Here is a 14,876-nt window from a genome sequence, read left to right as displayed (position 1 = left end):
GAAAGTCCCCATAAATCACCCCATTTGGAAAACTAGACCCATTCAAAACAGCATTAAGAAAGTTTATTAACCCTTTAGGCGTTTCACAGGAATTAAAGCAATGTAGATAGGAAATTTAAAATTTTTACATTTTTTTTCAAAATTCATTGGCAATAGATTTTTTTCTTTAATACAGAGAGCTTTACCAGAGAAATGAAACTCAATATTTATTGCCCAGATTCTGCAGTTTTTAGAAATATCCTATATGTGGCCCTAGTGTGCTACTGGACTGATGCACAGGCCTCAGAAGCAAAGGATCACCTAGTGGATTTTGGGTGCGCCTTATTTAAAAATATATTTTAGGCACCATGTCAGGTTTGAAGAGGTCTTGTGGTGCCAAATCAGTGGAAACCCCCCAAAAGTGACCCTATTTTGGAAACTACACCCCTCAAGAAATTTATCTAGGGGTATAGTTAGCATTTTGACCCCACAGTTTCTCTACTACACTTATTGGAATTAGTCTGTAAAAATGAAAATCTTTTTAATTTTTACAAGGAATAAATGATAAAAAGCACCCCAATATTTGTAAAGCATCTTCTCCAGATTACAGAAATGCCCCATATGTGGTAATAAACTGCTTGTTTGGACACACGGCAGGGCTCACAAGGGAAGGAGCACCATTTCAATTTTGGAGAGGAGATGTTGCTGAAATTGTTTTTAGAGCCATGTCGTGTTTGCAACGCCCTGGAGGGACCAAAACAGCGGAAACCCCCCAAACGTGACCCATTTTGGAAACTACACTCCACAAGGAATATTTCTAGGGGTATAGTTAGCATTTTGACCCACACTTTTTTTTGCAGAATTTATGGGAATTATGCAGTGAAATTGAAAATCTAAATTTTTTCCATTAAAATTTAGTTTTAGCTCATATTTTTTCATTTTTACAATAGATAAAGGAGAAAAAGCACCCCAACATTTGTAAAGCAAACTCTTCTGAGCACAGAAATACCCCATATGTGGTAATAAACTGCTGTGTGGACACACGGCAGGGCGGAGAAAGGACAGAAAGACATTTTAATTTTGAAGCTCAAGTTTTGCTGGAATGGTTTGCGGCGCCATATCACATGTGCAAAGCCACTGAGGGGCCAAAATAGTGCAAACCCCGCAAAAGTGACCCCCTCGTGGAATTTATCTTGCGGTATAGTGAGCATTTTAACCCCACATTTTTTTTGCTGAATTTATTGGAATTAGGCAATGAAAATTAACATCTACATTCTTTCCACTAAAATGTTGAATTTTTTTCATTTTCACAAAGAATAAAGGAGAACCATGTCGCATTTGCAGAGCTCCCTTAGGTACAAGAGTAAAATGTAAAACCCTGAGAAGTGACCCTATTTTGTAAACTACACTCCTAAAGGCATTTATCATTTGTCTTGATATATGACAGGGCTTAGGAGTGAAAGGCGCATGTGAGGCCTATTTTGGGGATTTTCGCAGCATTAGCCCACAATGGCAGGGCTCTGGGGTCAAATAGTAAAGCAAACCCCCAAGTAGTGACCCCCATTTTGGTATCTGCACCCCTCAAAGCATTTTTTTAAGCGGTGTAGTCAGCATTTTTACCACACAGGTTTTTTTTTTTTATTGGAAATGAATGCTCAGTGGATGATGCAAAGTGAAAATTGTAAATTTCCACAGGTATATGCCATTTTGGTGCACAATATTTTGTGCCCAGTTCGTGCCACTGAAGACAAATACCTAAAACTGTTAAGCGGGTTCTCCCGGGTATGGGGATGCCATATATGTGGATGTAATCTGCAGTGTGGGCACCCTGTAAGGCTCAGAAGGGAGGGAGCGCCATTTGGCTTTTGGAGCGCAGATTTTGCTTAGTGGTAGTTTTGTTTGGGATTTTGTGGGTATTTAAGTTTATGATGTGGGGGCATTTTTAAACTGTGAGGGGTACATCAGGGTATAATAAGAGGCTATAATAATGGGGTAAATAAATAATAATTCATAGATGTGTGGCCAGTGTTGAACTGATAAATGTTGCCCGATCTTATCCACTTTTGGAACACTCTGCACATTTTGCATCACCATATTCTGAGAGCCAGAACTTTTTTATTTTTTCTCCATCGGAGCTGTGTAAAGGCTTATTTTTTGCGGGACAATCTGTAGATTCCACTGGTACCATTTTGAGGTACATGCGATTTTTTTATTAGTTTTTATTTCATTTTTTGGCAAGCAAGGTGACCAAAAACCAGCAATTCTGATGTTTTTTATGGCGTTCGCCATGCGCTATGAATGACAATTTTACTTTATTCTGCGGGTCGGTACGATTATGGCGATACCATATGTATATAGTTTTTCTTATGTTTTGCAGCGTCTGCACAATAAAATCACTTTTGTTTCAAAATACTTATTATGGGAAAAAGGCTGTTATAGTGTTTTTTAATGTGATATTTTTTTACAACATTTTTATTAACTTGTTTTAACTTTTTTTTTTTGTCCCACTAGGGGACAGGCATGAAGCCCTGATTGCTATTCTAATACACTGCACTACCTAGATAGTGCAGTGTATTAGAGCTGTCAGCTATTCAATGACAGCAAGCATATTAGGCTAGGAAGCCCGTACTAGGAAGCCATTGTTAGGCTGCGGTACGGACTGACCAATCACAGCAATCGCCGGCCGGGGACCGCTGTGATTGGTCCCCTGCCGTCTTACTGTGCCGATCAACTGTCATAAACAGTTGACAGCACAGTTCTGTCACCCTGTCCTTTGATGGACCCATTCAGTTCTATTGGCCGAGGACACCTTTCCGTATCGCTACGGATGGGTGTCCGTGCCGTAGAAATGTGCCGGGAATTATGGAGCATGTCCGTTTTTTCGTGTTTTATGGGCCGTGCTCCAATACTTGGTATGGGAGCATGGCCCAAAAATGTGGACGGCCGTCAGTAGATTAAGTGATTAAGGGCACATTGTTGCTATTAATAAAAAAAACAAAAACAAAAGAAACATAGTTTACACTTTGCAAATGAGAATCTGGACAGATGAATTGCCTTTGCTTTCCCCTTTTGATGTTTAAAGGGGGCACTATTCACTCATCTATTGATTTACATTAGTAACAATGTCTTTCCGCAGAGCTTGACTACTGAATAGTAAGCAGCATAATACCTACAATAACAAACAGGAAGAATCTACAGGGTCATGCTTGGGTTAGAGAAGGTTGGCTTATATCCATATTCACCTCAGCTGTCCTTATGGCTGAGCTGCGTTTGGGGAGTTGGCCCCAAAATACTTTCACTTCCTTGGCTCATAAGAGCCAGCTGTCTTTAATGTGGCCAATAAAGCCTGGTGAACTGCATTCATGCTTCATTCCAAGGATTCTTCAGCATGAAAATAGAGGCCGCCTCAGTTAAACTCAGCACTGACTGTAATGACAGCAATTAACATCTTTCCTTTTTAAGAAAGGTTCTGCACAGTATTCAAGAAATGTATCACGTTTAACAGAGAAATTCTGTTCAGTGTACATCAGTTCTTACTGTTTATTGAAAGTGAATGGTTGCACTGCACATGTTTTCAAGCACATAACCATTAAAGAGCCCCTGTGCATGTTATTCTCTTAAATAGCCCATACATATCAAGTCTGTGTTAGGCTGGGTTCACACACCCTATTTACGGACGTAATTCGGGCGTTTTAACCTCGAATTACGTCCGAAAATACGGCTCCAAAGCGCCGGCAAACATCTGCCCATTCATTTGAATGGGTTTTACGATGTACTGTGCCGACGGTAATTTTTTTTACACGCCGCTGTCAAAAGACGGCGCGTAAAAAAGACGCCCGCGTCAAAGAAGTGCCTGTCACTTCTTGGGACGTAATTGGAGTCGTTTTCCATTGATTCCATAGAAAAACAGCTCCAATTACGTCCGTAATGGACGCTGCGAAAAACGCCTGCACATGCCATTACGTCTGAAATTCAGGAGCTGTTTTCTCCTGAAAACAGCTCCGTAATTTCAGCCGTAACGGACGTGCGCGTGTGAACACAGCCATAGCCACAATAATGAGGGTATGTTCACACGTACACGTTCGATACGCCTGAAATTACGGAGCTGTTTTCAGGAAAAAACAGCTCCTGAATTTCAGACGTAATGGCATGTTTGCCGGCGCTTTGGAGCCGTATTTTCGGACGTAATTCGAGGATAAAACGCCTGAATTACATCCGTAAATAGGGTGTGTGAAATCGGCCTAAGGGTATGTTCACACGCAAACGCAAAATACGTCTGAAATTACAGAGCTGTTTTCAGGCGAAAACAGCTCCTGAATTTCAGACGTTTTTGCAAGTACTCGTGTTTTTCGCGGCATCTTTTACGGACGTAATTGGAGCTGTTTTTCAATGGAGTCAATGAAAAACGGATCAAAAACGTCCAAAGAAGTGACATGCACTACTTTGACACGGGCGTCTTTTTACGCACCGTCTTTTGACAGCGACGCGTAAAATTACACCTCGTCTGAACATAGTAAAACCCATTGCAAGCAATGGGTAGATGTTTGCAGGCGTAATGGAGCCGTCTTTTCAGGCGTAATTCGAGGTGTAAAACGCCCGAATTACGCCTGAAAATAGGTTGTGTGAACATACCCTTAATAATATTCGAATATTTCCAATAGTCACAGTTTTTATTAGGTTGCTGTTGTTACTCCTTTATGGAGGTAGAGAAATTAAAATGACCATGTTAAGTTGCACTTTAAGCCTGGCCCAATGTGCACATTAATTCTATGGAGGCTGGATGGATACCACTTATCTTAAGGGGGAAAGGGAATCATAGAATTTTGCTGGGAAAATTAAATCTCCCCAATCTACTTTTCCTCTTTGAGGCATCAGATGACAAACTGGCAGCCCATAAAGTTAAATGGTGACTAACTTTTCAACAAACTTGGCATAAATCAATAGTAAAAGCAAATATAAGAAACTTTGTAATATATCTTATATTATAAAAATGACTCTTTCTCCAATTACCAGGTTCCACCCCCCTCCCTCCTATCTGTTCACTTTCTCTTGTTCATTTTCTGCTTTTTCCGTCTCCTCAAGATGTACTACCAGCTCACTGAGAGATCAGGTTAGAGCTGACCATAGGAGTCTATAGAGAGGAGAGGGAACAGGCGCAAAGTGAGAGAAACACAGAGATGCTGCAGCAACAGCTTTCTAGTAAGTATTATATCTCACCCAAGTACTTGATTCACAGCTACACTGCTCATTACTGCTGCATGATGTTCTCCATGTTGCTGCTGTTTCTATATATGTTATAGATAGAGATAGGAGAGCAGGATCCTCCTCTTCCCTAAGTGTGCAGTGTATGTCATGCATGATAGCAGTTAGGCTTCACCCACTAGTTCAGGGAAAACTAAAAATTCAAGATAGAGCCTGCCGAGGGGAAAACTGCAAAGAAAATGCAGGATAGAAGTTGCATAATGGCCAAAAATAATGTTATTCCTTATGTACATACCTATGAAAGCTTATTCTAAAAAGTCACCTGAAAGGTTAGATATGCTTTAGGAAAATATTTTGTGTTTTTAGGCAAATAAAAACTGTAAAAAAATTAGTGCATGTAAAAAAAGAGGGCCACAATGCACACCATACCTGACAAATTTGTAGTAAGGTGTGATCTAGCACTTCATGAAGAAATCTCATGACTTTATTGTATAAACATTAAAAATCCACCTAGCACATAAAGACATAGGACCAGTACGATTACGCGTTTCAAACGCCAACTGTGTTCTTAGTTATAGCCAAAGATTGATTGAATGATTGAATGTGCGAAGTAAAGGAAAGTTCTAAGCAAAAAAATAACCCCAAGACAGCGGTCGTGCTGCCTAGGAGTTATGGTAGTGCCACACACTGTCAAATACTATGCAGCAATTTACAGGACAACAAGCCTAGCTAGGGTATTACACTTTATAAACGACACTGAGGCCAGTTTATTGCCATGCCTTTAATTCTGATTGGCCGGATAGCAATGCACGCTGTGCATGTGCTGCCAGGCATCCTTCCCCGCAAGCCCCGCTATAAAACTCATTGCATCGGTGACTGGCTAGAGGAGCCAGTGCTGGAGTGAGTCGGGTAGGTATCTGAGATTGACTTGAATACCTCACTCTTAAATGGGAAATAAGCCAAAATGTCTTATCTCCAAACCGTGTCTCTGGCACAATAACCTGATATAACTTGCTATAGATTCTGTATATCCTATAAAATGTGCATTTTACGTTGACAATTATCAGTCATGTGTTTCAGAAAAATAACATTTTGAGGTCAAAATCTGTTTTATATGCCTTATAATTAAACCTGGTGTCAAAGGTGTACATAGGGCAGATCAGTGGCGTAACTACCGCTATAGCAGCCGTAGCGGCTGCTACGGGGCCCGAAGCATGATGGGGCTCGTGACACCTACCCGAACGGGCCCGCCCCCCTGTCGTAGGCTCCGGTAGCAGCCGCTACGGCTGCAACAGCGCGACGCCACTGAAGGGGTTGTTCCTACAAAAGACATGCATCCCCTATCCACAGGATAGGGGATACATGTGAGATCGCTGGGACGCCCAGCAATAAGGAGAACGGGGGACCGAAAGTCCCCCGAAGTTCTCCATGACAGACCTCGGACTTCTGGGGTCTGTCGGCAGCTCCATAGAAATGACTTGTGCACCGGTCTCGCTTGTGTGCATGCGTGACCAGCGCTCCTTTCATTTTTTATTGTACTGTGCAGACCCCGGAAGTCAGAGGTTTGTCATGGAGAACTTGGGGGGACTTTCGGTCCCCCGTTCTCCTTATCACTGCCAGCGATCACACATGTATCCCCTATCCTGTGGATAGGGGATACATCTCTTTTGTAGGGCAAACTACAGGCCGTTTGTTTTTTTTGGCGGGGGCTGTATGGCGTTATCTACAGGGGGTACTGTATGGTGTAATCTACAGGGGGGGTCTATGGTGTAATCTACAGGGGGGACTGTATGGCGTGATCTACAGGGGGGCTCTATGGCATCATCTACAGGGGGGATTTGGGGTTGTATGGCGTTATCTACAGGGGAGGGCTGTATGGCGTTATCTACAGGGGAGGGCTGTATGGCGTTGTCTACAGGGGGAGGGATGTATGGCATTATGTACATGGGGTTGTAAGGCGTTATTTACAGGGGGGCTGTGTATGGCGCTATCTATAGGGGGCTGTGTATGTCGCTATCTACAGGGGGCTATATGGTGCTATCTATAGGGGGCGCTGTGTGGCAGAATCTATAGGAAGGCACTATCTACAAGGGGGTGGTTGTGTGATACCCAAGAGAGAGGGGCCCCCAGTCAAAAGTTTGCTATGGGGCCCAGTCTTTCCTAGTTACGCCCCTGGGCCAGATCTTATGGCAGAAAAAATCAAAATGGGGTCCCCGGATGTTGCTAGTTCCAGCTATAAAAACACTTCTTTCCCAGGATAGAACGACCCTGTACTTATTGCCATCCCTCTCCCACATTGTATTCCTTGTAGTAGAGATTGGTGACATGATCATCTGACCATTTCTACATGTTCTCTGCACAACCCATAGAAAAGGGTTTAAGACTAATCTGAGCTGGAATTATTTTTTTATTGGTTCGATAGCAGATACCCGGTTGTCAACTATGCTATATACAACCTTGGTGAGTGTGTTTCAAAAGTTTGCATTACTCTAACTTCAAACTTTCAATTATGGTTAACATTATAGCCCTGTTTAGTGGGGTATTGGGCAAAGGATAACCAGAGTTGCAGGCCTCCATAAAATCAGCACAAAATGGATAAAGGAGTCACAAATTTAGGGATGTCACATCACAGGTGGCGCTTATCATGGATGGAGCGAGTGATTTATTGCCACGCAATGATGGCACTCTAGTGACTCAGGAACGGAGGGCAGCTAAAGCTGGGAGAGTGAGCTCACAGACAGTGAAGGGACCAGGAACGGAGGGCAGCTAAAGCTGGGAGAGTGAGCTCACAGACAGTGAAGCGACCAGGAACGGAGGGCAGCTAAAGCTGGGAGAGTGAGCTCACAGACAGTGAAGCAACCTGACAGAAGAGAACAGGACACAGAGCCAAGGACAGCAGCCAGAGGAAAACCAGGTGGAAGGTAGCCCTTAGAGGAATGGCGGCCTCATGGAGAAGAGCTGGGGCAGAAAGCTGTGTGAGTGAGGTAACAATGAGGATTCTCTACAGCGAGAGACTGTACCATATGGATTACAATTTGTTAAAACCATGACTATACAGTGTCGATTCCTGGCTGTAAAGTCCATCCTTACTGGACTACAGTTGTGTAGACCTGTACTTCTGCAGTTATACTTCTACTGGGATTTGGAGGAAGACTCTTCTGATTTTTGCATTGGTACATCTATACCCAAACCATACAAGATCTTCATCCACTTCTACTCCCTAACACCCCTGATCCAGTCTGGCAAACGTCCAGTATATAGTGTATATATTAATTTCACATTCCTCGATCCAACTAACCTATAACTTTAGTTAAAAAAAATTTTTTTTCACAATTACATATTTGATCATATGAGAAAAGTCCCAGTGATTCCAGTGGGACTTTCTAGTAGTATTACTACCACCTAGCAAATATGTAATTGTAAAAACTACATTCTCATGGTAAGGTGTAAAACAAGAAAGCTTTTCGACAACAGAAATTGTACAGGATCAAATACGTCTGATTTGATGGTAAATCTAGTTTTGTGTCTAAATTTTGATAGTCTTGTTAGGTCTGCATATTTATCTCAAGACTTAACTCAACTATATCAAGACTTAATACTTGGTGGCAAAACCCTTGTTGGCAAGCACAGCAGTCAGACGGTTTTTGTAGTTGATGATGAGGTTTGTACACATGTTAGATGGAATTTTGGCCCACTCCTCTTTGCAGATCATCTGTAAATCATTAAGATTTCGAGGCTGTCGCTTGGCAACTCGGATCTTCAGCTCCCTCCATAAGTTTTCGATGGGATTAAGGTCTGGAGACTGGCTAGGCCACTCCATGACCTTAATGTGCTTCTTTTTGAGCCACTCCTTTGTTGCCTTGGCTGTATGTTTCGGGTCATTGTCGTACTGGAAGACCCAGCCATGAGCCATTTTTAATGTCCTAGTGGAGGGAAGGAGGTTGTCACTCAGGATTTGATGGTACATGGCTCCATCCATTCTCCCATTGATGCGGTGAAGTAGTCCTGTGCCCTTAGCAGAGAAACACCCCCAAAACATAATGTTTCCACCTCTATGCTTGACAGTGGGGACGGTGTTCTTTGGGTCATAGGCAGCATTTCTCTTCCTCCAAACACGGCGAGTTGAGTTAATGCCAAAGAGGTCAATTTTAGTCTCATCTGATCACAGCACCTTCTCCCAATCACTCTCAGAATCATCCAGATGTTCATTTGCAAACTTCAGACGGGCCTGTACATGTGCCTTCTTGAGCAGGGGGACCTTGCGGGCACTGCAGGATTTTAATCCATTACGGCGTAATGTGTTACCAATGGTTTTCTTGGTGACTGTGGTCCCAGCTGCCTTGAGATCATTAACAAGTTCCCCCCGTGTAGTTTTCGGCTGAGCTCTCACCTTCCTCAGGATCAAGGATACCCCACGAGGTGAGATTTTGCATGGAGCCCCAGATCAATGTTGATTGACAGTCATTTTGTATGTCTTCCATTTTCTTACTATTGCACCAACAGTTGTCTCCTTCTCACCCAGCGTCTTACTTATGGTTTTGTAGCCCATTCCAGCCTTGTGCAGGTCTATGATCTTGTCCCTGACATCCTTAGAAAGCTCTTTGGTCTTGCCCATGTTGTAGAGGTTAGAGTCAGACTGATTAATTGAGTCTGTGGACAGGAGTCTTTTATACAGGTGACCATGTAAGACAGCTGTCTTTAATGCAGGCACCAAGTTGATTTGGAGCGTGTAACTGGTCTGGAGGAGGCTGAACTCTTAATGGTTGGTAGGGGATCAAATACTTATTTCTCTGTGCACAATGCAAATAAATATATATAATTTTGACAATGTGATTTTCAGTTTGTTTTTTTATATAATCTATCTCTCACTGGTAAAATTAACCTAGCCTAAAAATTCTAGACAATTCATGTCTTTGACAGTGGGCAAACTTACAAAATCAGCAAGGGATCAAATACTTATTTCCTTCACTGTATGTATAAGAGCTGATTTTTATTTTTATATATATATTTTGTTTTTTTTATTTAACTTTTTTAGACTATTTTCTTTTTCTAACTTTATACGTTGATCTATATCCATAGAATAGCCAGTAATAGATTACTTTTGCATCATGGCCCAAAGCTCTATAAAGACAACGGGCAGGCTGTTTGTTGTCTTGCCCAAAAGATGTCACACCCTTTATGGGTGGTCTCCCAACAATGTAAATATTATGTCATATATTTGCCTTGGCAACTCCAATGCTGATGTTTCAGTACATATATTCACTCTGTTGTGCAGTGTGTGCACAGATGGTGTGTCATGGAGAACATTTAAAGAGAATCTGTTACCAGGTTGTCATCACTACGTTTTACTTTGGTACAGAGAGTAGAGCATTTTTCCTGTGCTTTGCTTTTTAATGGACACACTTCCCTTTTACACCATATAGTTACATGGAAGGGGAAGCATCACTGTATGAGGGACTTCCTGCAGGGGTTAGGAGGGAAACTTTCAGCAACATGCGGAAGCTTCTAAACTTTTTTCACTGACTATAAAGAATTGTCCCTTTCACTGGGAGACAAGGATACTGGATCACATCCGCACTGAGCATGACTGGATGACTCAGTACCATTCTGTCAATTACAACACGGAATCACTAGCCAATCCCCAACAAACTAGCATTGTACTTGCATTAACGGAACAACTCAGAGCACAGCTGGGGCCACATCCCTTTTCAGTTAGAGATGAAACACAGGAAGGATAGGTGGGGTGGCCGGCTTTGGAAGAATGCCACGGGGGGCCAGACTTTTTCCTGGAAAAAGCCAATCATGATTGCATGAAGACAAGGAAAGTATGTAGCTTAACCTTTTCTCTGCGGGACCACAAAAATTCACTTATCTAATAATTCTGTCACCGCTGAAATAAAAAGAATAGTGTATGTAAAGTATTTATAACTGCAATGCAATACTTTCAGGATCGTCATAGCTTTGCGGTGAACGTATGGTCTTCATTAGCTGAAAAAAAAACACAATTGCTATAAATAAACCTTCTGCGCTGCTATAAAATAAATATTGTCAAATTTGACATGTCAAAGTCCTGAAAATGGTCCCATGACTCTCAGCAGCAGTGCTACCTGGATAATATGAATGATCAATGCATGTTTAGTATCTAATCTGTTTCTTTTAGGAGGATGACATCACTGGAAGGAACACAACTCCACTCCCTCCTTTCCTCGGCAACATTCATTTAAATATCATGTAGCTTTAGGGAAACCCAAGCGGAAAATATACATATACACAGCGTTCATTGTTATTGAATTTTAAGATTTAGTCCATACGTCCTACTGAAGAATGGGCTCTTCTTGCTAGGCAGCACCCATAGATGTTTATGCTGTTGCCTGGTAACAAGTGTAGCTGGAAGCATGTGACAACTTCAGATCGCCTTACCAATGCAATGACTGTCATCTCTATAGGAGTTCAGCCAGTGCTTACTAATTTTCTACCCATTTCAATTTATAATGTAATAACCAAGCTTCAAGCTATCATTATTATTTATTTGAAAATTTGCATATTTATTTTCAAAATTGCATTTTGGAACAAATACTATTATTGAATGCAGGCTTTAAAGAAATATTAACATAATAGTATAAAAGTATTTTCAGAAGGTGAAAACCAGTGAATGCTGTAAAAATGAATGCTAAGTGCATCCATATATTAACCCTTTCACGACCAATACTTTCAATGTCTAAAGGGCCTCACCAAAGTTTCATCTTTTTAACAATACATTCTGAGTGAGAATAAATGGGAATTATTTTTATTTTATAATTTAGCAATTTTTTCCCCTATTTTTGCTTTCATATGGTACCAGGAAAATGGGCACAAATAGAAAACAAAAATGTTAAGTAATTTTGTATTGTAATATCAATGAAATTAGTTTAACTCATATTCGTAAACGAAAATATTCTGTTCACCCTCCTGTGTATAACATTACCAAATATTTGCCTAACCTATATCCTCGCTGTAATACACAAAAACATAGGTCCCCATTTTTTATGTGGTATGTTTTCCACCGTCAGCTGGTACAGTATATGGGTTCACTTTAAATACTGTTTGTCATTTTTTGTTTATTATTGCAGCTCCCTATACATTCAGTAGGAATGTGCTGTCATAGTGTCGGCCTGATCTCCTTAACGGCAGAACGTTATGCAGCGTGACAATCAGGATGTGCGAAAGGGTTAAGGAAATTCTCTGTAACAGTAATCATACTTTTTCTGCAAATACACAATACTGACTGTTGAAGGGGTTTTCCCAGATTCATAAATTATCACCTATTCATAAGATAGGTAATAATTTTCTGATCGCTGCAGGTCCCACCGCTGGGATCTCCACCGATTGTGAGAATGGGGGTCACAAACCTCTATTCCTCATTTCTGCTCAACCGCAGTGAGCAGGAGATCGAATGGAGCAACGTTCAAGCATGTGCGCTGCCGCTCTACTTTCAATGGAGCGACAGCGCGTACGCTTGGCTGCCGTGTTCGGCACCCCCATTCTCACGATCAGTGGGGGTCCTAGCGGCCGGTAGGGCCCCCAGAGATCAGAAAATCTTGACCTTTCCTGTGGATAGGTGATAGTTTATCAATCTGGGAAAACCCCTTTAACTAACTAATGATTCTATTTGTTTCCAGGATTTTAATATACAATATCCCACATATTGAGGCAGTCATTCTCTTGCCAAGTGGAATGGTAAAACCCGGTTGTCTGTTAATCCTGGGCTAAACAGAGACATTTTGTGGAATACAGGTATTTCCTACAACAGACATATCAGGAGATGTGACAGCTCCTCTATAAATCCAGTGACTCACAGGTGACATCTTCACTTATTTTAGACGTTCTTTCCATTTCTTCTCCAACCGACCATGGCGACTTCTGCTGACAACTGCAGAGTTTCCTGCCAATACATCTTTGGCCCCTCACTTCTGCAGCCATCCCCAGTCTCTATAGTCATGCAAAGAAATTAAGATCCCAGACCTGATCCCTAAATGAATCAAGGCTCCAGAACAGACCCCTAAATTATTGCAGGCTGCAGACCAGACCCCTAAATAAAATCAGACTCCTAAATTAACTTAGACCCCAGACCAGACCCCTAAATTCAGACCGGACACCAGACCTTAGAATAAATACAGACCCAGACCTCCTAAATTATTATACCCCACACCAGACACCCTAAACAAATACAGACCCCCACACCAGGTCCTTTAATTACAGACACCAGACCAGGCCCTCTAAATACAGACCCCAGACCAGACCCCTAAACTAATACACACCTCAAACCCCTAAATACAGAACCCAGCACCTATTAACTAATATAGATCCCAGACCAGACTCCCTAAACTAATACAGACCTCAGACCAGACCCCTAAAAACAGACCCCAGTCCAGACCCCCTAAACTATTACAGAGCTGATCAAAAGCCCACAGCAAAAACCAAGACAAAACTGCAATGTGCTTTAACCCTTTGGGCAGAAATGCCCCCCCCCCGGGAGACTCAGGCATCTCCCCCCAAACACCCCTGTGATAATCAACCACTATTTAGGCTAGTATTTTCATCTGGAATTGTCTTTAGTGCAAACCATATGGTGCAGGTTAAAAAAAAGTTCAGCAGAAGTGTCATAAATGTAGCATCTCCCCACTGTGTCCATAATATTTTCTAGTTGTCAATAATACAATGTTCTTTTGCATTTATTTCAGAAAATTGGTGTTAAATCTAGACAGAAATGTGTGTTTTTTTTACATTGAAAATGGGGGCTGAGAGTACTAAAAACACAACCAAATATGTTATCTGTTACTCCACTGATCCTTTCTCACATAGCCGCAACATCTTTCGCTGTGGTTTACACAAAATATGCATCATATCACTTTGGCCTTATTATCTCACGTACAGTCTCTCAGACAATTTAATGAAAACAAGTGTGTGAGTGTGAGAGAAAGGCTCAAGTTCATAGCTTCATAGCTAGGTCATTTAGTACATTACATGATTAGCAGGTAGTGGTAAGGGTACGGCCACACGGTGCGGTCACGGTGCGTTTATGTTGCGTTTTTAAACTGCAGAAAGTCATTTTTCAATAGAAGTCAATGGTGACATTTTGGTTATGGACAGACTACTGCTATTATATGACAATGTGTTTTTTGTGCAGTTACCTGCATCTTCATAATGTCCGACCGCATGCAGTTAATGACCGACCGCGCTGCCAAAGTTGTTGCTGAACTGCTTGTGTTTTTGCTAACACTTTACACTCTGCAATGCATTTTAACCCCTTCCCGACATTTGCCGTACATGTACGTCATGGAAAGCATTGACTTCCCGCATCTTGCCGTACATGTACGCCGAATGTTTGGGACCGGCTCAGCTGTATCTTACAGCTGACATCCGACTGTAACGGCGGGGACCGAAATAAGCTTCGATCCCCGCCATTAACCCCTTAAGTGCAGCGCTCAAACGCGATCGCTGCACTTAAGGTGTTTGCAGCTCATCGGAACCCCAGTAATGAAATTGCCGGGGTTCCGTTGGCTGCAATGGCAACCGGAGGCCTAATACTGGCCTCCCGGTCTGCCTAGCACCGAAGCCGGTCAAGATCCGCCCGGCGGCGGAGCCTGATTGGCTTCCGTAGCTGCCGGCAAGATGGCGCCGGGTCAGGAGCTGATCCGGCGTCATCAGCGGTGGAA

Source organism: Rhinoderma darwinii, chromosome 2 (genome assembly GCF_050947455.1).
Source record: "Rhinoderma darwinii isolate aRhiDar2 chromosome 2, aRhiDar2.hap1, whole genome shotgun sequence".
In the NCBI taxonomy this organism is placed as follows: Eukaryota; Metazoa; Chordata; class Amphibia; order Anura; family Rhinodermatidae; genus Rhinoderma; species Rhinoderma darwinii.
Note: the sequence above shows the minus strand (reverse complement) of the source record.